Raw genomic sequence first — 22,902 nt, forward strand, 5'->3', positions numbered from 1 at the left:
CTTTAGTTGACTTAGATCAATTTCCAGACATTAGGAAGGAAAGTAAGGACTGGGGAGTTGGGCTCAGATGTGACAGTAGTAGTGAGTGAAGAAAGAAAGCACACCTAGGAGATATGGGCGTTGCACTCCAAGTTCCTCACTCCCTTCCTGCACCAGGCCCACTTTGGTTAGTCCAGAGTCATCCAGGTCCTTGTACAGCTGCCAGTTGCCCTGGACCATTCCAACTGCCCCATTATTCTCCTTGCTCTTTCTTCTTCTCACCCTTCAGCAACACACACATCCTCAGGAACATTCAGAGCTAAACCTCAGGAAGAGGAGTAGGGGTGGGACAGGGAGGGAAGCCTGGATCCTCCTGGATCCTGGCTCCTCAGTGGCAGGGGTCTTTTTCCCTAGTGTTTAGCTCAACACCAGAATCACACACAATGGGGCCATATCTCCACTGCTGAGTCGTTCGTCTTCAAGATAACCACTTCCATGAGTGGCACTGCAGAAGTAAAAAAGGCAATGTGCTGGGCTATGGTGAACAGTAAACATTGTTAATGTTTGTTGTGCTAGTATATATGCTCAGAGTGCAAATAGTTTTTAATACCCTGATTTCAATTCTGCTGAAATCCAAGAAATGGAATTGCTGAATAATATGGTACTTCCATTTTTAATTTTTGAAGAACTGCCATTCTGTACCTTTTCCCATTTCTACCAAGTGTGTAAATATTTCAGTTTCCTCACATCCTCATATATGTTGTCTTTGGGTTGGTGTGTGTGTCTGTGTGTGTGTATGTGTGGATAGCCATTGTGGTTTTGATTTGCATTTCCCTAGTGATTAATGACACTGAAAACTTATTTATATGTATGCCTTCTTTGGAGAAATATGAAATCAAGATCTCAAACCAGTTTTAATTGGGTTATTAGGTTTTTGTCTTTTAGTATTGAATTATAAGAGTAATCTACATGTCTATCAGCAGATAAATGGATTAAGAATGTGGCATAAACATGCAATAAAATACTATTCAGCTTTTAAAAAGAAATAAATTCATTCCACAATATATAACAACATGGATGAACTTTGCAGCTATTAGGCTAATTGAATAAGTCACTCACAGAAAGACAAATACTGCATGTTGCTACTTGTACCAGGTATATAAAATAGTCAAATCCATATACTAAAGGAGTGGGATGGTGATTTACAGAGACTAAGGGGAGAGAGAAATGGGCATTTACTAACCAGCAGGCATAAGGTTCCAGTCAAGCAAGATGAATAAATTTTACCTATAGTCAACAAAAATGTATTATAAACTTTAAAATCTATTAAAAGAGTAGATCTCATTTTCAGTGTTCTTACCACAATAAAATAAAATAAAACAATAATATAAAATGACAATATGCTAAGTACATCCCACTTGCTTACTTGTAGGAACCAGCCAGAGGTGGAGGCATCCGCTGGGACATCTCCTCGTTGACGGGATTGCCCACGGCCAACTTGGGCAGCAATCTTAGGCAGGTTGGAAACCCAGAAAGGAGCCACTTTCTTTAGGAGACTCAGAGAAGTCCAGGATGCATTTTTCCCATCAGAGATAATAGCTCAGGCAGCTTTGTTTTTATTATTTGTTTGCTTGTTTTTCCCACTATCTTATTTTTCCTGTGGATCATGGTGGAACCCTAAACCAAATTTGTAACCAGTGCTGAGTCAAGTATTGAAATAGCTTTCATGTTTCTACTTCTTTGTGACATTCAATGGAGTAATCAGAAGAAGCCAAAGATGGATATCAGGACTTCAGCAATGGAAAGACAACGTGTAGCCATATGAAACTGACCACTGAGACAACCCTGGAACATCAGTTTCCTTCAATGACCATTTGATACACTCTCCAGGAGGAGCCACAGAACTCTTGGACACAGATGCAATGAAAACAAAGTAAAACTTGTACATTCCACCATATAGTTACTACTGAATTCGATGTGAATGTGGCTATAAAAATAGATATGAGTTGGTAGACAGAAAGACAAACAGATTTCAAAACAGAGCATTCCAAACATTTTCTGTAATCTATTACAAACTGATACCAAAATAACCTCAACACATCCTTCTCAATGCTGCTTTGTAGCTCTTACCATTAAGAAATGGGATCTATCTCTCTAGTCTTTGAATGGAGTGTTAACAATGTGACTTGGTTTGTTGAATTGAATGAAGAGAACATGTTGCTACTTCAATTCTAAATCTAGGCTTCAAAGGACCTGCAGCTATGATGCTTGGAACCCTGCCCCTATCATGAAAAAAACCCAGACTAAGCTCTTGGATATGAGAGTCTAGGTAGAACACTGAAATAGCCAGCTAAGGCATCCCAGACCAGCAGCCCAAACAACCTGGCAACTGACCATGGACACATGGGGGAACCCAGCCAAGAACAGAAAGAATATCTAGCCCAGATTTCCAACCTGCATAATTATAAGCTAAATAAATAGATCTGTTAAGTCATTACTTTGTAGGTTGGCTTGTTAAATAGTAATAGCCAATACACTCACCTTTAGGGTTTTGGTCACCCTGTTTGTTCTTGGACATCAGGAACTGACACAGCTGGTGCATGCAGAAGCAAAGCTATGAACACTCTTCAAACCTGCCCTGAAGACCCTGCAGGTACAACTCACTCATTTCTGCATTTTACTGTAAATATCTGAGTTTCCTATCTAGTCTTGCCAATTTTTCTTCATTTCTTTTCCTGAACACTGACAATAGTGCTCTAACTGGTCTCTAATTGTAGTATTTTCCAGTTATAGACAATCTTACCCACTGTTGGCATGGTCTGAAGATAGACTTTACATGTTCCACCTTGGTTTTTCTGTACCCCTCACATTGCAGGGAACTAGGTACAGATGCCTTATTTATATCAGGATCCATAAAAATTAATGGTATTGAGCACCTGATATTTACCATACAAAATTGAATAAGGTAGAGAAGCTTAAGTGTATGTATGGTGACAGGGGTCCTCTTCAGTCCCATCCCATCTTGGCAGGTTCCAGCTCCACAACTCTGCCCTATCCCTTAGACATGTCACCCCTGCCTTGAGATGTTTACTGCTGTCACTTCTCCCCAGATCCTAGTGCCTAGAATGTCCTCCCCACTTTTCCTAGCTTCTCTATTTCTTTCTCTTCCTTCAAAGACCAGCCTAAATCCTAACTCTTCTGTGACCTTCTCCTATTGCCCCTGAACAAATAATCTCCCTTTTAGGTCTCTCTTGCCTCAAGTCAGTAGGGCTCCCTTAGCTGTCACCAAGAGCATCCATGGGGCTGAGTACTACACTAACCTGGAGACCAGGCCATGGCTTTAACTCTTCTCCCTCACTCAGCACAATGCCAGAACTGTATGCCCTAGGTTGATAATAATACCAGATAAAAATGGATTTACTTAATAAACAATTATTTGCCAAGAAATTGTAAAAGGTTGTCTCTCCCGTATTTTAAATAAAAGTCATATAAATTACAGATCCTTACTTTTGTGTATTTGTTTTGATTTTTAAAAAGAAGTATAGACTCTCATCATACCTGCTGTTCCTCACAAGGATCCAGGTAAATGAAGGGGACACTTGCTAACATGTAACTACCTCTACTGAACACTCACTAAGTCTTACACACCACCCCTGGGGTATTTTGTTTGTATCATCTCACTTAAATCTTATAACAGTCTTAGGTGATGCACACCATCAGTTCCATTTTATAGTAAAGAAGGGCTGGGGATTTAGCTCAGTGGTTCTGCTGCCTGCCTCGCAAGAGCAAGGACCTAAGTTCGATCCCCGGTGCCAAAAAAAAAAAATTTCACCCATTTTATAGTAAAGAAAATTAATTAAATGCCCTATGTAAATTCCCACAGCTAACAAGTGACAGAATTAAGATTCGACCCCAATTTTGTCTGCAAGCCCAAAGCATGTGTTCTTTGCAAGCTGTCATGACCGTGGTTCATCTGAGTATTTTGCTCTTGGGGCATATGAACTGTTTTTATCATTATTGTACTTTCCCATCAATAGTCCTCATCTGCCAACTAGATTACAGTCCCATGGAAGATACTTAATGCATCTTGACTTAATGCCTCCACACCAAAGCATCCATGTCCTCATCCACAGAACTTGTGAATATGCTGTTACGTAGCCTGGGTAGAATAAGATTGCGGGAGAAATTAATGCTACTAATCAGTCCCCTAAGAGAAAGGGAGAGAGACACTGGAGATGTGAAGGGGATTTAGGGAAGGAGGGAGAAGGGAGGGTAGGTTGGGAGGTGAAAATGCTCAGGATGTGATAGGTACATGTGCCAGTTCACCAAGATGGATATAGTTATTATGTGTCACAAATATATACTAGTTTTTAAAAATAAAATAATTTTTAAACATCTTAAGACAATCACAGGGGTCATTATAATGGGAAAAGGGAGGCAGGAGAATCAGTTGGTAGGCTTCCTCTACCAACTGAAAAAGGTAAAGAAGCAGAGGCCCCATAGAACTTCCAGCATGACTTTTTGGTTTTATGCACCTAGACTTCTGACCTCCAGAGCTAAAGCTAATAAACCTGTGTTGTTTTGAACCATCAAGCCTGCAGTAACTTGTTGCAGCAACCATAGGAAACTATTATACCTTTCTATAGAAGCAATTAGAGCCACCTAGCTCATGGTCTGATGGTTTGTCAAAATATTTTACAGCACAGAACTACAGTCTAAATAATCCTAAGAAATGGTTTTGGGTAAACTCCTATTATTGAGGCATCAGAAGCTATGCAATTAAATTTAAGGAAATTTTTGAAAAGCCACTTAAAATTTTTAAGAAGAAAAGAAGAGAGGCAACCTCATCCTCCTGGATTCAGACACCCTGCAGGACTACCTTCCATTTAACTTCTGATTAGCTGAGATTTCAGAACTAATGTGTTCTTGGTAGTTTTCAAATGACGCCTCTCCCCACTGCGATAAAATCAAGGGCTTCCAATAAGGAGCCAGCTTGCGCTCGCTATAACAAACCACATACATAAATAGGAAGACGGCCTCCAAGGTTGCAATTTTCTGGCCAGCAAGTGTCTTCGGTTTCACTTCAGTGGTTAGTGATGTGTCACCCAGTTGCCTTAGCATGGGGCTTTTCCAACCTTCAATTATAGAACTATCATTTACTCTCTATATGAACATCCAGAACAATAAACAGAGTGGAACACAGTCATTAGAGACAGCCATAATCCATGGCCTGCTGTGTATTAATGTCAACCCTGCTGCGTTTGACATTTGAAATCATGGCAAATAAAGCACTATGTTTTCAAAGCCAGGACTACATAGAGAATGTCCACCCCAGCTGCATCCCCTCTTCCCACTTCCATCTTCCAGCCTATCAGCATCTTGAATCAACTTCAGAGTTAAAAATCCTTTGCCTTTTACAGAAAGACATTCTGGCCAATCTTTCCCTCCCTGGGAATTGGTGGACTTTCACTGCAGAATCATAAAACAGTTCAGGGTAAACTATGATTCATAATCTAAAGGATTACAGAATGGAGTAGAGCTGAAAAACATACCCCCAAAAACCAAACCAAACAACTAACCTTGAGCTTATGGTGCACAAAGAAAATAGGATAGATAATATAAAAAGTCAGAAAAAGCAAAAGAAAAATTCACTCTAACCTAGCCAAATCATGCAGTAATTCCTCCTTCACTGTAGGACCCGCGTTTGCCATACCCTGTCAACACAGCACAACTGCAACTTCCACAGGCCCAGCCACTTTGACTTCTAAGCTGCAACATTCCTTCAAGGGGATGCAAAATTAAAACTGAATTCAAGCCAGGTATGGTGGCATGCACCTGTAATACCAGCACTTGGGAGTCTGAGGCAGGAGGATCACTACGAGTTTGAGGCCAGCCTAGGCTACATAGTGAGTTCAAGACTATGCTGAACTACACAGCGAGACCCTGTCTCAAAAAAAAAAAAAAAAAATCCCTGAATTTGAAAGGCTTCTCTGTGTTGAGCAGGGGCCACGTGGGGCAGGGTGGGGTAGCTGAGTGAGAGAGTCTCCTAGGGTTTATTATACACTGACAGGTTGCTTATGGAAAATGAGCTTGGGTCATCAACGTGACAGAGATAAGGAAAGCCTTCCCAGCAAGCTAAGATACTCTGGGACCCCACAACCTCATGAGTAGGTAGAAAGCAGGCCATATTTATTCACAGGCCTGCAACAATTGCCTGCTGCTTTACAAGGTGAATCTCAGACCCTGGGAGAGGGTCGGAGGTGGTTAGCTGTCACACTTAATCTGTGGGGAGGCACTGTCTGACCTGACCACTTCACAGATAGGAGCCTTCCTCTCCCAGTCCCAGGAAGTAGCCTCTGGCTGAGTCACCAATCCCCAGCCTGTTGGGTAGCAGCAGAGCCAGCAAGTTCCACAACACAGAACAAGGAAAATCAAGGCTCCTAAAGCAGCAGTCCTCAGAAGGAGGCTTGGGAGCGAGGCAGGCATGTAGATTCCCTATACGTGTCTTTAACAGATTTACTGCTCTCCTAAATCATCTGCACTATTGATCGCTATTCTTTTACTTTGCTTTTGAGCAGGTATTATTCACCGTGCTCTTGTTTGTAGAAGCCTCAGCACCCAAGAGTCTCGGCACACTGTTCCTTTTCCCTCCACACAAGATCTGGGGACTTTCTGGAAATAACTGTGCCACAGTGCCTCGTTTGCGGGGTTTTTCCCAGTCCCAGACGCACTTTCTGATCTTAACACCCAGCTCTGATGGAGCATGGGTGGAGAAAGTGAGAAGAAATCTGGTGGAGGCTTTCTGGGCTCCTGACAGATCCTATTTACCAGGCCTTTGCACGAACAATTTGGCTTCCTCTGCGCTCCCTAACTTTGTGACTCAAACCCCTCGGGCCGGCCCTATTCCCAGGCTTTCACTGTGTGCGGCCGCCACCTGCTGGGCTGTCTCAGAGTTGACGCTTGAGACCAGGTAAAGTGCAAACAGGGAGGTGTGAGAGGAGATTGTTAAAGGCATTCCATGGCTTTCGTTCCAGGGGAGCCGCTAACCTGGCCTCCACATACAGAAGTCTGTTTTTTAATAGTCTTTTGGAGACCTGAAGTCTAAAAATTTCTCTGCTAATTCATCTGAGAGTTGACTCACCTCTCAGAAATACTGTATTTTCCTTATTTGCAATCTCAACAATACTCTCTTTAGCTTAATTTCCTACTGATTAGTCTTGATGAGGAATAAACAGCAGCCATTGCCAATTCTCTGGGTGAAAGCCCTTTGTCAGCCTGGAGAAAGATCAATGAATGGACCTCACTTCTCTGAAGAAATCCCAAGTTTTATTTTGTTGACTTCATTTAGCCCATTTTAAAAGTTGTTTGTCATTTCTGGGACTCTCCTCTGAATACCTTTGACTTCTTTAGATTTCTCCTTATCCAGGGCATGACACACCTAGGAAGGATCTGGCTAAAGGCAACTGTGACGACTCCAGTACTTTATGTACCCCTCTAGGTGACTATTCCTTTGGGAAATATTCTCTGAACACCTGCTACAGGTGAGACACACAGGTAAGGTACATGCAGGATATAAGATGAATGACTCCCGCACTTTCCAAAGGGGGAGGAGATGATGCTACAGGGCTCAAGTACAGATCGCCTTAACTGAATGAGTGACAGGGTCAGCCATAGGGGCTACTGGAGACCCCAAAGTGGAAGAAGGCTTCCCATCACCATAGGAGAAAGGCTTCGTGGAGCCAGTAGGACTGAGCTGGCCTTTGAAGGATATGTAGAATTTGGTTGGACCTGAAAAGAGGAGGGGTAGGAGGGGAAATAGCATTGCAAGCAGAGCCAAAAACCCGAGGAAAGCCCTGGAAACAGTGAACACTAGAAAAGGACGTAATGGGCTGGATATGAGTGCACCTGGGTGAGTCAAGGGTCGGTAAGGAAAAAACAGACCAGGCCAGATTGTGGCTCCTCTTTAATGGAAAGTCATTTTTAAAAAAACCAACTCTTGTGTTCACTTCATATAACTCCTATTTGATTTTGTTAAATTGAAGACAACTTGTTTTTCACCATGCTGGACCTAAATCACTCTCAGCTGTTGCAGTATGCCCGTGCACCGTCCAACATTAGCTCCTGGTTTTGGCTTGTTTGCTGTAAGTCCCAGTTTGGCTTCCACTCTGTTGTTTTTCTATTTCTGAGCAACCTATCTTACCCTGGCGAGATCTACGCCCCTTCTCCCAACCCAGCCTTTCAGGAGACCAGCCCCAGCTGACTGATTCTACCTCAGTCCCTTCTTACATCTTTCCCAGACACACAGCTTCTTTTATAGACCCTCTCCTCCTTCACAAGCAATGAAAAAGAAGGACACCTGGAAGTGAGACATTGGGCAGGTCTCTGACCCCTGTGGCCACAGCGTTCTCCTCCTTAAAAAGAGAGGAGGGACCTATTCAGCCTCTGAGGTCCTTTCTAGAGCTTACACCCTATAAAGCAATAATGTCAACAATCCCTGTCCAAAAGACATATAGCCTCCACTACCCAGCTACTTCTATGGAATCATTTCAGCCTTCCTGGAAGTTGCCTATGAAATTGACTAAATATGAAGTTTGAAAGAATTGGATCTGCTAGCAAGTCAACTAGCTTTGAGTTATTTGTTTCCAAATGGAAAGAGGATAGAGGAAAAAATGAGAAGCAGGCCTAGCTTCCTTCCTTGCCAAAGTGCCTCTCTCCAAGAGATACATTCAAAGACAGAAATGATGGATCAGAATGCCAAAGAATGAGCTGCAGGTGGCAACCAACAACCTTTTTGATTCAGCCAAATTCTCGTCCAGCTCCGTCCATCATCAGACTCGCCCTGGATGATTCTGCCTGTCAACAGAGGCAAGACCTACCTGTCGTGGCTTCCACTGGGGTGGGTCAGTCACCTTCCAGGTCCCCCTGTGCCCATCTCTGCAGCTGATAAGTCCATGCACAGCTGCTTCAGGACACTTTCTATACCCTAATTCTCTCTTTTTCTGGTATTGATTGCCTTAAGTATGCTTCCAGCAGGAGTATAAGATGAAAAGTACTAACAACCAGCAAAGTAATAAACTCCCTCCTCAAATTCCTGATAGGTACTAGAATTAAGATGAGCACACATGTGGAGAAAAATGTAAAGCTTTGTGAGAATAAGGGAAGAAGGACAGAACTAGGAGGTAAAACAGAAAGAATGATGTCATGATGAAGAATTATACCTGTTTTATTACTTCTGTATTTCTTTTTTATCATTGCGATGCTTCATAAAATAATTCCATACTAATTATTTCAATTAATTCTTATGATAGCCCTGTAAAGTTAGGTATAAATCCCATTTCTAGATAGGGAAACTAAGGTTTTGACTTTTTGTGCCTTACTCAACTGAACTTTGCAACCATTCTGATGTGACTTTTCTTGGATTGAAGGAAACATATACTGTTGACATACATAGAGTCTAGTGATGAATTAATTTGAGAAGTCTTCAAGAATGGCACTTTTAAGAAATAATGAAGAATTTTAGGGTCTTCTATGCAGAGTTTCATGTCATCTGCAAATAATGACAATTTAACTTCTTCCTTTCCTATCCTTATTCCTTTTATTTCTTTCTCTTGTCTAATTGCTCTGGCTAATGTTTCTAGAACTACATTGAACAAGAGTGGTGACAGTGGACATCCTTGTCTCGTTCCTGATTTTAAAGTGAAAACCTTAAGTTTTTGACCATTTAGTATGATGTTGACTAATGGTTTGTCATAGATGGCTTTTATCAGATTGAGATAACAACCACCTATTCCAATTTTCTGTAAGGTTTTTATCATGAATGGGTGTTGGGTTTCTCTCTCTGTGGGTCTGTTATTTGTGTATTGACTTTTGAGTATTGACTTGCAGACAAGTGGATAAAGAAGATGTGGGGTTTTTTATACAATGGAGTACTACTCTGTAATAAAGAAGGATGGGCTTCAGACATTTATAGCTAAATGGATGGACCTTGAGAAACCATACTCTTAAATGAAATAAATCAGCCACTCACGTTTAAATGCCACAGTGTTTCTCTGGTGTGAAAGACCAAAAGTGGAAATAAGGACTGAAATGTATAATGGATGTTGGGAAATGGGAAGAAAGCATTCAAATGGGAAGGGGAACAAGGGAGGAAAGAGGGAGAAAGGAAGGGACAAGAAAAAAAGTGAAAATAGAAGGAAAAAATGAAAACAAAGCTTTTGTACATAGGGCAGGGAGGGGGCTTGAGGGGAGGAATGGGATAAAATACAATAAAATTTATTTTTTAAAATTCAAATAATTTTTTTAAATAATGAAGAAAGCAGCATGCTCCCTTTTTGTCCTAGACGCTCTGAAACTTCAAAATCTGTGGCTAATTAACCACAATAGCATTAGGCTTCTTGAGAGAAAAATTGCCATTTGCAGCTGAAAAGCTAAGCCACGATCCAAACTGGGAAAGGCCAGTACACACAGGTGGTGAGAAGTAACTGTCTACGAGTAATACAGGAGGGACTCTGCGGGAGGTGAAAGCTTTCATCTGATTGGCCGCTTCTATTCATTTCCAAAGACAAGGAATTAAAAAAATATGAATGATACCAATGGGATTCAAACACCAGGGAAGTCTCAAAAATGCTACCAAGAACCAAGGCCTTGGAATACAAGAGAGGACCCACAGGAATGTGGAATATGCACCTCTACCTCTTTTTTAAATACTACAGATTCTTTTCAGTGTTCTGCAATTTAAATAGATCTCACAACCAGCTGGAGCAGATTCCAATATCTTTTCAAGATTTGACTTCCTCTTTGCCTGACCCACAGCAAGCTAGTAAGTACTATATTTGTTTGCTGGGTAATCCACAAGGCATGTTGGGCCTACAGCCTCCTGCATGCCTAGAAAGCCCTTTTCTTATTTGTATCACCATAATGTTTCTCCTTCAAGTCCCGTCTGAGTTCTACCTTTTCCCTAGACAGCTCTCTTGACACTGAAGCCAGTTACTTAGACCATGCAATTAGCACTTCTATTCTTAAGTAATTTACATCTTGGAACGAGAATACCTTATTTCTTCTCTAAGGAAAGAAACTGTATCTTACCATTCTCTTACTTACAGTTAGTATTTGTCGAGGTGCTTCAGGTCTTCTAAAAATATCTCTGCGCATCATTTTACTTGACCAACACAACACTCACCCTCTCTCTCTCTCTCTCTCTCTTCCTTTCCCTCTTCCTCTTGTCCATCTCCCCCTTCCCTTCCCTCTGAGGTTTTCTCACATTTTTTCCTGCTTCCTTTGCCTCGCTCACTAAGTGGAGGGAATTATGTATCAATTCCACAGATTCAACAAAATCATAGGAGTAAAGTGAGGAAGGAAGTATTCTCACAAGGAAAGGCAAACTCTGAAGCTGAACGAAGAAGGGAGACCCAAAGCATACCTAACTAAAATCTCCACTTCAGCAGGTGAAAATTGTTATTATCATCTGGAAACTACACAGAAACAGAAATTACACAGGCTACACATCTGTTCTTTTTTTTTTTTTTGTATCGGGGATCGAACTCGGGTCCTTATGCTTGTGAAACAGGTGGCGGAACCACTGAGCTAAATCCCCGGCCCTACACATCTTGTTCTTTAGCTTAATCAAGTCACAGACCTACTCTTTAGCAGATCCAAAATGAAAAGTCAAGTTTCCCCAAGTTCTCCCTCTCCATAATGTGCTATTTTAGTAACTAAGATTGGGACTTACTCATAATAAAATACTCACCAAAAGTTAATCCATAGAAATTTTTCTTTTGTAATTTATTTTATTTGTTTGTTTAACTTTTTGTGATCCTGGGGATTGAACCAAGGACTTGCTAAGCAAGCACTCTACCACTTAGATCTGTGTCTCTGGCCCTAAGTCTGTAGAAAATTGATTAAAGACTCACTGATCCTGTGCTTCCTTTGCAAATTGGGGTATTTAAGATATAAGTGAAATGTCACTAAGAAAATAAAATTACTACTCGACTATTATGGGAAAATATATTCTGGAAAATATTAAAGTAATAATTATAACAACAACAGAAAAACCTGACAATTATCAAATGTTTAATATATGCCAAGAACCACTCTCAGAGAAGTGCATGTGTTAATGCAGTTAGTTCCTACGTAAGGAAGGTACTATTATTCCCGTTTTATGATATAGGAACCTGAGGCTTCAAGAGGTTGAGTCATGTGAGAGATCACACAGACAGGTAGCAAGACGAAGACTCAAATTCCTGACTGTCCAGCAGTCAGCAGGCCAGGGCTCCTGTCTGCTTGCCCCATCCCTCTATGGAAGGGCTCCCAGTGAATGGACTACATCCTTATTCTTGCCATTGTGGGGGCTGCACATTTCCACACAGCACTCAAGCCACTCTTTTCTGACTCACACTTTCAACACATCGACTCTGCGATCCCCTTTCAATGTGGAGAACATTGAAGAAAAATCTTGGTGAAAAGTAAGTGATTCATTTATCAGAAATGTGTCCTGTATCTTGGAATATATGTTTCCAAACACTTATGTCTATTCACGTTTGTTTCTTTGCCCAAGGTGTACCCTTTGACAATATTTTGAATTCCTTCTTAAATCTCTCTGCCTGGAGAAACTCCACTCACTTTAAATACTCACTCAAACATCTTTTTGTAGCTTTTCTTACCTCACACAAGAAATCAATTGCTGACTCCTCTATCCCGTGTCACTGGCTATGCACCTCTGTCACAAACTTGTCTTCACATATATCCTTCAGATATATCCTGTGAGAGCCACCAGGCAAGGGGTTTATCTCCTATGTCTTACTAATGTTGCGGTCTTGCTCAGAACAGAGTCCATAGGAAATGTCCTGTGTGTGCTTAGAAGTGTCCAATGTATATGTCAAAGCATTCAGAGGTCTGATTTCTCATGGTAATTGTAGGAATGTAAAAGACTTATGGAAAAGCAATGGATCAAAATATGGCATAAAAATGTATGCCCTTGTAGGTGCAAAGACTTATTATGCTTTCAATTTAGACAGATCCTTATTCATATAGTAATAAACTGAATGATGACATGTTGCTCCCATCTCCCAAACTAATTGAAATGTGACATTCGACAATTGGTTTACCAGATTCCAACTGATGTCACATTTGTTGACCGTGCAGGAACTGTATGCAGGAACAAAGCAGAAATTCTCTGCTTTGATCTCATGCTATCTTTCTGTTTTTGTTAGTAAGTAAACAGCTGATGTGAAAATGTTGATGTCTATTCTAAGCACTCATTACATAGTTGCTATTTTATTTTATTGATCTTATTTCCCTGCTAAGTGCATGTTGTACGATATAGTAGGAAGCTCCTGACAAAACAGGAAGAGAAGAGAGGTGACAAGATTGCCGCAAAGGAAAGAAAAGCTAAGCCCATGTGCTGTCAGTGTGAGCAAGACACGTGCATGGAACATGCAATTGACATGTGTGAAGACAGCCTTGGGTGTGACAATGGGAGCAAAGCTTATTTGGCTGTAGGGTTCTATTGGCATTTTCTTTGTAGTTCATATAGAAATTTACTTCAGGGCCGGGGATTTAGCTCAGTGGCACTGAGCCTGCCTCCCAAGTGGAAGGTCCCAAGGTTGATCCCCAGTACCAAAAAAGAAAAAAAAGAAATGTATTTCAGATGTTCTTTTAGGTTTTGTAAGCAAGTAAACAGCTGATATGAAAATCTTGATGTCAATTCTAAACAAACAATGCATACTAAGAATTTAACACTTGATTTTATTGCTACTTTCTGTTCCTGTTAACTGCACACTGTATAATATAACAATAAACACCTGACAAAATAGCAAGATGAGTAAGATGTAAGTACAACAAGGCCAGGAAACCGTAACATACCTGCTGTCAGTGTAAGTGATACGTGTGTATGGAATGTGCTGTTGTCATGTGTGCAAACTGCCCTAGGTGTGGTAATTGAAGTAAAACTTTTCTTTTTGTTAAGTGCTATTGGTATTTTCATTGCAGTTCATATAAGAATTTATCTGTGTCATTCTTGTTAAGACTTTGTACACCAAAAAACAGTCAATGTTGAAAATGTTGATGCTTTTTAATAAACAACCAATAAATATTACAAATTCAATATTTTATTTTTGTGATTTTTTTCCTGTTTATTACTCTTGTTTAATATAATAAAACTCATAATATTAAAATTAATAATTCATTACTAGAAATATTCTAAAGACTACGTGTGGGTCTGATAGACCCACGTTGATGCACCTTTACGACAAAATTAGGGTTATGCTCTGTGGTACACCAAAACTGAAGACGTGAGAAGAAAATCCGTGCTCTTGAGGAATCAAAACAAATAGGCCCTGGCATTGTTGTGTCTGAAATACCAAACAGAAGAAAGAAATAATAAGCATAAGTTAAGTCATGTAACTACCAAGATGTTACAAATTATTTGGGGCCAAAACATAGAAGTCCGCTTCTAACAATAGGTCAAAAGATAATCTGACCTGTATCAAACACAGAAAAATTCCAATGGGTGTATACAAAAGCTGCATACAAAAGTAACTCATTAGCTCTCATAAATATAGGGTTTGTTATTCTGGAACTGGGTGCTTTCACTGCCTGCATGATGCGAGTGTACATAATCTCCACAGAATATGCTCCATAATGAGTTTCAGTTTTGGATACCCAGGGTAACTGTCAATCTTTCCAGTACTTGTTGGGGGAGATTATAAACAGAAATAATAGAATAATAAAATTGTAGGCCTAGAAGATCTTAGAGATACGGTACTAGACTTCCTCTTATTCATGGGAAAGTATTGCCTGAGAAGTCAGATGTTCCTTGTCTTACTTTGCAGTCATGGATGTCTGTGTTCAGTTTAGCTTCCAGAAGCAAGATTCTGAGGATCTACAGTGAGCAGTTCTTTTCCTGTCACTAATGGACTTATAGTATGGGCAAAAAATACCAGCTGCTATTTTAAGCTTCTGAGATTCAGAAGTCAAGATTCAGTGTGATATTGCCTATCCAATCTAAAAGAGATGAGAGAGTCAAACAAAAGGGAAAGTCTGTTAGTTCTGAGAAGTGTGGCTCGTATGTTAGGGATAATGTCAGATTCCAGTTTCCCTATGTACTTATGATGAACTATGTTATAGTGTATATTATCGTGTATAATTATATGTATATCATATAATATTTATATTATATTGATTATATAACATGTATAAGTATTCTTATTCTGAGAATTTTGTAAAAATCATTGCAGGGTCTCAAGCCAAATGATGACTCAAAACAGAAGAACCAGAAAGGAAAAAGGAGTAAAACACAACCCCCTGCCCCACCAAAAGCATCTGGATGCCAAATGCAGAGAAGCCAGCATCAGTGCAAGGCCATACACGCTCACTCATATTTTGCCCTTGGCATTTGCATAACTCTGCGCTCCCACTTCACACCCTGGTGGCCCACTCACTGCATCTCTAGTGGCATCTGATGCTCTTCAGGAGGCTGCTCTGCTTATCTGTTTGTGTGTGCATGATGGCATGCACGTGCATGTGTGTGTGCTCACATGCGTACCCAAATACTCAGAAATACTTGCTAGACATAGAAAAGAATACTACATCCATTTCTCCATGCAGATACTGCCTTCTCTCTAAATGATCCAGCTTCCACCAGTGACATTAGCATAGATCTAACATTCAACTCGGAATCCTCTTAGACTTAGGGTCATGGTTACACCTGATGAGAGTGGCCCAAACCAGGATATCATCTCACTTCATGGGTCAGTGTCATGGAAAACAGTGAAGAATGATGGTAAAGGCCTTCCCTTGTCCATAACTTCAATCTATCCTTTTCTCCAAAGGCTATACACAATTTATAATACAAGTTAAGTAGCACTGGAAATTTATAAATTGAATGTCTTAAATATAGGTATCAAAGAACTAGCTGCTCAACAGAAACCAAAGTTGAAAGTAACCTCCTAATGGGTCTAATTCTATATATTTTTATTCCCCTTATTACGTCTTTTATGTAGGGTTCACCTGTACATGAGAACCCCAGAGGGCTTGTGTTGAGAGGTGCACTGGTCTCATCACTTCCTTTTATATATATTGGCCCAGCGAGGTCAAGTGAAATGTCTGCTCCATCAGGGTGTGGCACCCACAGGCCTTTAGGAGAAATTCCAGTACCAGACAGTTCCTGACTGCTCTGTACAGAGAAGACCAACCTCGAAGCTGAATCTTGACCAAGATGAACTTGCTCTTTCCTTCCCATCCTTCTCACCAGCAGAGCCATCATCATCCTTTCATTGCGTGCCTGTTTACTCTGTGCTTCACTCAATGCCCTTTCCAGGACTGTAGAGGCTATTTAGGGAGCTTCATGGACACAGAAATTATCTTGTTTAGGCTCGACCTTAGGTTCAGGATGTCTGGTCCCTGTTAAAGTTGATTGAATTTGAGAGAAAAGTCAGACAAGCACAAAAAGATAGTTACAGAAACTGGCTCAAATCTACCACTCTCCTTGCTCATGCCTCCTTCTATCCTTTCCTGTCCCTCTGTAGTTAGAACCCTGAATCAGCTCCTAGAATTATTCTGCGATCAGAATTTGAAAAAATTCTATAAATGTTAGAAATAAAGCTCAAACTGTAGAGAATCACCATGATATCAGAGTTTCAACCATTTCTGGAGCCTTAAATCAAAGAGCCCTGGGGAAAGATCTGTCTACCACAAATTATAATATAGCTATAAAATCTCTTCTGTAATAAGTAATTTTCCATAAAAACAATGTTTCTTAATTTTTTGAGACATAGCTGAAATATAACTTAGACTACATGTCCAGTTGAAATTACCTAAGCATTTTGCATTTTCCATCTTGCATAGCTTGACTTTTCAGTAGGAAAGGGAAGGGAGCTTATTCCCAGGAGCAATTTTTTAGTTTGCCCTCCAAAAGATCAAAGTTTGATTTATGAACTGTTCACATGTCTAGGAAGAATCCTTGGTCAGAGAAGGAGCCAACCATTCTTCACTTTTCCAGGAAAAAAAGACAAGCTGCACACAGTGGAACTGAAAACTTTAGATCAAACATTAAGAAGCTTATTGTTAAGCAAGTTTACAATGAAATTGATTTCCTGTACTGACAGACAGCAGAAAAGATGTTCCTATACTACATGCAATTTAGAGATCTCATGGTGACCTGAAAAAAGGCAAGAATATGTACTACATATTCCATTCAAAAGTCCTTAGTAGTCTGAGCCCTGAATTGACATAAAAATAAAGATCAGGATCCCAGGATACTGCTGCCTGCCTCGAAAGTGCAACATCCCGAGATCAATCCCTGGTACCAAAACAAAACAGAACAAAACAAAACAAAAAAGATCCCAGGATAGAAAAAAGAAAAATACACTTGGAGAAAAAAATCAGTCCTTGTCCAGCCAACAAGAAACATGGGTTTCTCTAGAGAAATCACAATCTACTCTGACTATGTGGGGTTTTTTTAACTCAACTATGACACCAAAAAGCAGATTACAAAGAGTTCAGGACTTTCTATTTTTGTACTTTTCAGAGATTCCCTTTTACCAATACTGCATTTAAAGACAGAGCAGCAAAGAGGTTGTTTCACGAGGAAATGTTCCAAGCATCAGTGGCCTGTAGAAACATGAACATGACATGCCGTACGTATTGGTTGACAGACTACAGTGAATCAAACATGGGATTAGAATGAAGAAAGAGCTAAATCAGGATGAGTGGCACAAGTTAGGCTAAGGAATTTGGACTTTAAGAACAGGGAAGAGCCTTTAATAGGTCTTAGGTAAGAAGGTAGCATGACTAAAAGCTAGTCTTAATTATAATGTGGAGAATAGTTCACAGGGCAATAAAGGCGATGCTGAGATGGAGGACAAGCTGTGAGACTGCAGAGTCATTCAGGTAAGAGATGCTGATATATTGATGGAGATGGTTGCAATGGACATAAAGAGAAGACAATGAATCTGTGGCAAAGGGAAAGAGAACAGAGAAGATACAGTCATAGAATATGGTGGGGGTAAAGAAGAAGGTTAGGGTGATCCATAGGGTTTTTGTTTGAGTAATATCTGAGCTATAATGCTGGGCCAAGAAAGACTGCTGGGAAGAAATCAAATTCTAAAAGACATAGAGTCAAGATATTGAACCTAGCCACAAATGAATAAATGGTAGCTCAAGCCACAACAATGAAAGCAGTCTCCCAGACATGGAACAAAAACACATTTGAGTTTTCCCAGGACACTTCTAGTTTATGTACACTGTCCCAACATCCTGTCTGGTTTAGCATTTGTCTCAAATGTTTTCTATCTTAACAAGCTATTATTTTAATTGTTGCATTAAAGTATGCTGGGATGAGCTTGATAGACTTCTATTTTATCTTCTGCTATGTTCTATCTCATCAGTTATTGGAAAGACAGAATTCTCACTTCAACACATGGCAAAATGTGAGTAATGTCTAATGGTAATTCCTCTTTATTTTCCTGACAGCTTCCATACGCAGCATAATTAATGCCTCCCTTTCTAGGGCAGCATGGAGGTTTGCCTGGTGATAAAACAAAATGCATGAAAATTTAGTGGGCAGATACAGCTGACTTCTTTTGATGTGGTAGAAGTCACATGGAAGAATTATCCAGTGCTACCTCTGGAGGCCAGGTGCTGTAACAATCAGTAGTACCCTCAACAATGACAAGGCTTTTTTTGAATGTTTAAATTTATTTTTGTTATTGTTATTTGTATGTGTTTGTCTGTGTATGTTTCATACTAAGGATCCAACACAGGGTCTCACGTCTGCTGAGCAGTCAGTCTACACTGAGCTATGTTACTACTCCACACCATTTTAACTATATGAGTGACATATTAATAATTTCCTTGACAAAAGGAAAAACTAGGGAAATTACAAATAAAAAATCTTTTGGTAGACAACAAGATCAAGAAACTTAAGTAGCTGCACTACATTTCCAATATAAATGCCAATTTTTTCTTTGTTTTTAAAATTTTACTAGTATATATGGGTTTCATTTTGACATCTTGGTGTATGCAAATAATATACTTTTATTACTTTTACCCCCATTACTCCATTCTGTTTCCCTTCCCTCTCCTCCTGATTCCCCTTCTCCTCTCTAGCAGTCTTCCTTTTACTTTTATGTCATCTTTCTCTCTTTCTTTCCCCTAAATTCCTCACATGAGAAAAAATATATGATATTTGACCTTCTGAGTCAAGCCTATTTTGCTTAACATGAGAGACTTCAGTTCCATTCATTTTCCTGGAAATAGCATAATTTTGTTTTTCTTTACGTCTGAATAATACCCCATTGTGTTTATGTGCCATAATTTCTTTATCCATTCATGTGTTAATGGTAGTCTAGGCTGTTTCATAGCTTAGCTGTTGCACTGCAATAAGCAGGGTATGCAGGTATCCAGGTAGCATGCTGGCTTTCACTCTTCGGGGAATGTCTGAGAAGTGAGTGGCATAACTGAATGCAATGATGGTTCTATTTTTAGTTTGTAAGGAACCTCCATGCTGATTTCCGTAGTGACTTCACCAATTTACATTCCCACCATCGTGTAAAAGATTTCCTTTTCCCCATACCTGATCAAGCATTTATTGGGGTTTTTTGTTGTTTTGTTTTGTTTTTGTTTTTTTGGTACTGGGGATTGAATTCATGACCTTGAGCTTGCAAGGCGGGCGCAGTGCCACTGAACTAAATCCCCAGCCCATGTATTTTGTAGTTTTGATGATAGCCATTCTGACTCAGGTGAAATGGAAACAACATAGTTTTCATTTGCATCTCCCTAATGGCTAAAATTGTTGGACTTTTTAAACACACTTATTAGCCATTTGTACTGCTTCTTTTAAAAAGTGGCTATTCAATCCATTTGCCCATTTTGATTGGATTATTTGGTTTCTTAGTGTTAAGGGGTTTTTTTTGAGTTCTTTATATATTGTATATATTATCTCATTGTCAGAAGAGTAGGTGGGAAAGATTTCCTCAATATAATACAAGCTGTGTATGGCAAACCCACAGCCAACATCATGTTGAATGGGGAAAACTGAAAGCATTTCCTCTGAAATTAGGAACAAGACAAAGTTGTCCACTCTAACCTCTTTTGTTCAATGTAATGCTTAAAATTTTAGCCAGAGCAATGAAGCCAGAGAAGGATAAAAGGGATACAAGTAGAAAGGGAATATTTTGAATTATTCCTATTTGCAGATGATATGATCCTTTATTTAGAAGACCCTGAAAACTCCACTCCAGGATTTTAGATATGATGAAAAAATTCATCGAAGTGGCAGGATACAAAATCAATAGTAAAAAAAAAAAATAGCTTTCCTCTATACCAATAATGAAGCCACTGAAAAAGAAATCAGGAAAATAATAAAGTGCCTAGGAATAAACTTAACCAAGGAGGTTAAAGACCTGCACAGTGAAAATTACAGAATGTTGAAGAAATAAATTAAAGAAGACAGAAAAATCTTCCTTGTTCATGGATCAGCAAATGTAACTCTGTTAAAATGGCCATATTATCAAAAACAATGTATAGATTCTATGCAATCCCCATCAAAATACCAATGACATTCTTCACAGAGCTAGATAAAAACAATCCTGAATTCATATGGAACCACAAAAGATCCAGAATAGTCAAAGCAATCATAAGAGAGAGAGAGAAAAAAAAGAACAAAGCTGGAAGCATCACAATACCTAATTTTAAAATACGCTACAGAGCCATAGCAACAAAAACAGCATGGCACTCACATAAAAAGACATGAAGACCAAAGGAATAGAATAGAAGGGACAGAAACAAACCCATACAACTATAGTCATCTGATTTTTGACCAAGGAGGCAAAAACATGTGTGAAAGAAAAGACAGTCTTTTTAACAAATTGTGCTGGGAAAACTGGGTATTCACATGAAGAAGATAGAAACTAGATTCCTATTCAACTCAAAATGAATCAAAGACATAAATATGAGGTCTGAAACATTGAAATTGCTAGAAGAAAATATAGGGGAAACAGTTGGAATCATATGCACAGGCAACGAGTTCAATAGGACTTCAGTGACACAAGAAATAATACAAAGAATCAACAAATGGGACTACATAAAATTAAAATGCTTGTGCACCAGTGAGGGAAACAACAGAGTGAAGAGACAATCAACAAAATGAGAGAAAATCTGCAATGAGGTTTTTGAAGCACTCAAATCCACCAGGCCAGGCCACCAGCCAGAATGGCTGGTGGAAAACCTAGAAAACTATAAACTAGAGAGATATGAGAAAGAAGTATAGAAAATAGAGAGTGAACAATCCTGACATAATGTATAGAGTAATCTTCACACTTGCTAAAGTGGCTTTGGGTATGTAGAGTTTAGTGTACTCTATTGTACAGTTTATTTTATTATTGTACACTCTTGTAAATTTACAATGTATTGAACTTTTTTTTTTTTGGTACCGGGGATCAAACTCAGGACCTTGCACTTGCAATGCAGGCACAGTGCCACTGAGCTAAATACCAGGCCCTGAACTATTTGAAACAATGTTTAAATTTTAATGAATTCTTTCAACAGAAATGAACTAAATATAAAAGTGCATATTTAATAAAACTTCAGTACCAAATACCTAGTTCTCCACAAAGTTAGAGATACATGTGTAACTTGCATAATGTACTGCCAACATTTTTTTATCCCATAGCATCCAGAAGCTACAATGATAGCAGTGACCACATAAAAATCAAAGACCCATATACACTGAAAAGTTTGCACTCAGTTGTTTTTATACTATGCCCAGAGATGGTGGTTGATTTAACATGTACAGCTGCAAGTGACCCTGCCAGTTCTATTCATATATATTCACTCGATATTTACTGAATATCCACTACATTGTAACTGCAGCAGTAATGGGATATCTGAAACATTCTGTTTCTCCCTTCTCCTCCCTTCTTCTGAGAGTGGTTTATAAACTCTCCTTGATATACATTCCTATTTTCTGATTGAGATCTCAGGTTGCTCATCGTGTTTATCTCATTGTCTCACAACTCTAGAGGAAGCAAGAAGCACCCACTCATTAACAAGATTACACCCTATAAGTCCCCCAAAAAGAAGAATCTTCTGAGTTCCCTTAAATGACCAAAATGTCGGCTGTTTTATTATTTTCTAAAATGCCCTTCCCTTTGCCCATTAAAAACAAAACAACAAAATAATGTACAATAATTCCCTTGAACCCTGTGACATCTGTACATTGTAGCATAGATACTGCTCTTTGAATGTGTTCTCCAAAGTTCAAGTGCTGGAAACTTAATCTCCAAGGCAACAGTGTTGAGAGGGAGGACCTTTAACATGTGGTGAAGTCTTGAGGGCTCTGTCTCTGGAGAGGATAAATGCCATCATCTCAGGCATCCAACAGATGAGTACAGCTCCTTCCCTTTCTTACAAACCTTCTCTTGCCTTTCACATTCTGCCATGGGATGATGACACAAGAAGGCCTTTATCGGCTGTGGACACTTTCATCTTGGACTTCACATTCCCTAGGACTGTAAGAAATAAATCTCTGGCTTCTATAAAGTACCCAGCCTTTGATATTCTCTTAAAATCAATTGTTTTCAATCTACTGAAAGTGAATAATGTTATTTCTAGTAAGATTTGCATTCTTAAATCAAGAAAGGAAAAAATAGGGAACATATAGCTTAAAATAGAAAATTTTAATATATTATGAAATTCTACATGACAGATCTTAAAATTTTTGAATAGTTTTCTATGCCACTTTTTCAACTAAAGAAAAAAGTCAATTTCTCCATCAGTGCCTTTTCATTTCATATTCTACCCAAATAGGGAGAAAAATAGTATTTATGCGAAGGCTGGGACATCCCTTACTCCAATAACCTGACTCACCGGTCTCTCTAGCTGACTTTTCAGCCTCTCTGTCGTCAGTCTGGCTACAGTCACCGTGTA

This window comes from Heterocephalus glaber, unplaced genomic scaffold (genome assembly GCF_053883595.1).
Source record: "Heterocephalus glaber isolate CG9 unplaced genomic scaffold, H.glaber_assembly_v1.0 deba00000809, whole genome shotgun sequence".
Lineage (NCBI taxonomy): Eukaryota > Metazoa > Chordata > Mammalia > Rodentia > Bathyergidae > Heterocephalus > Heterocephalus glaber.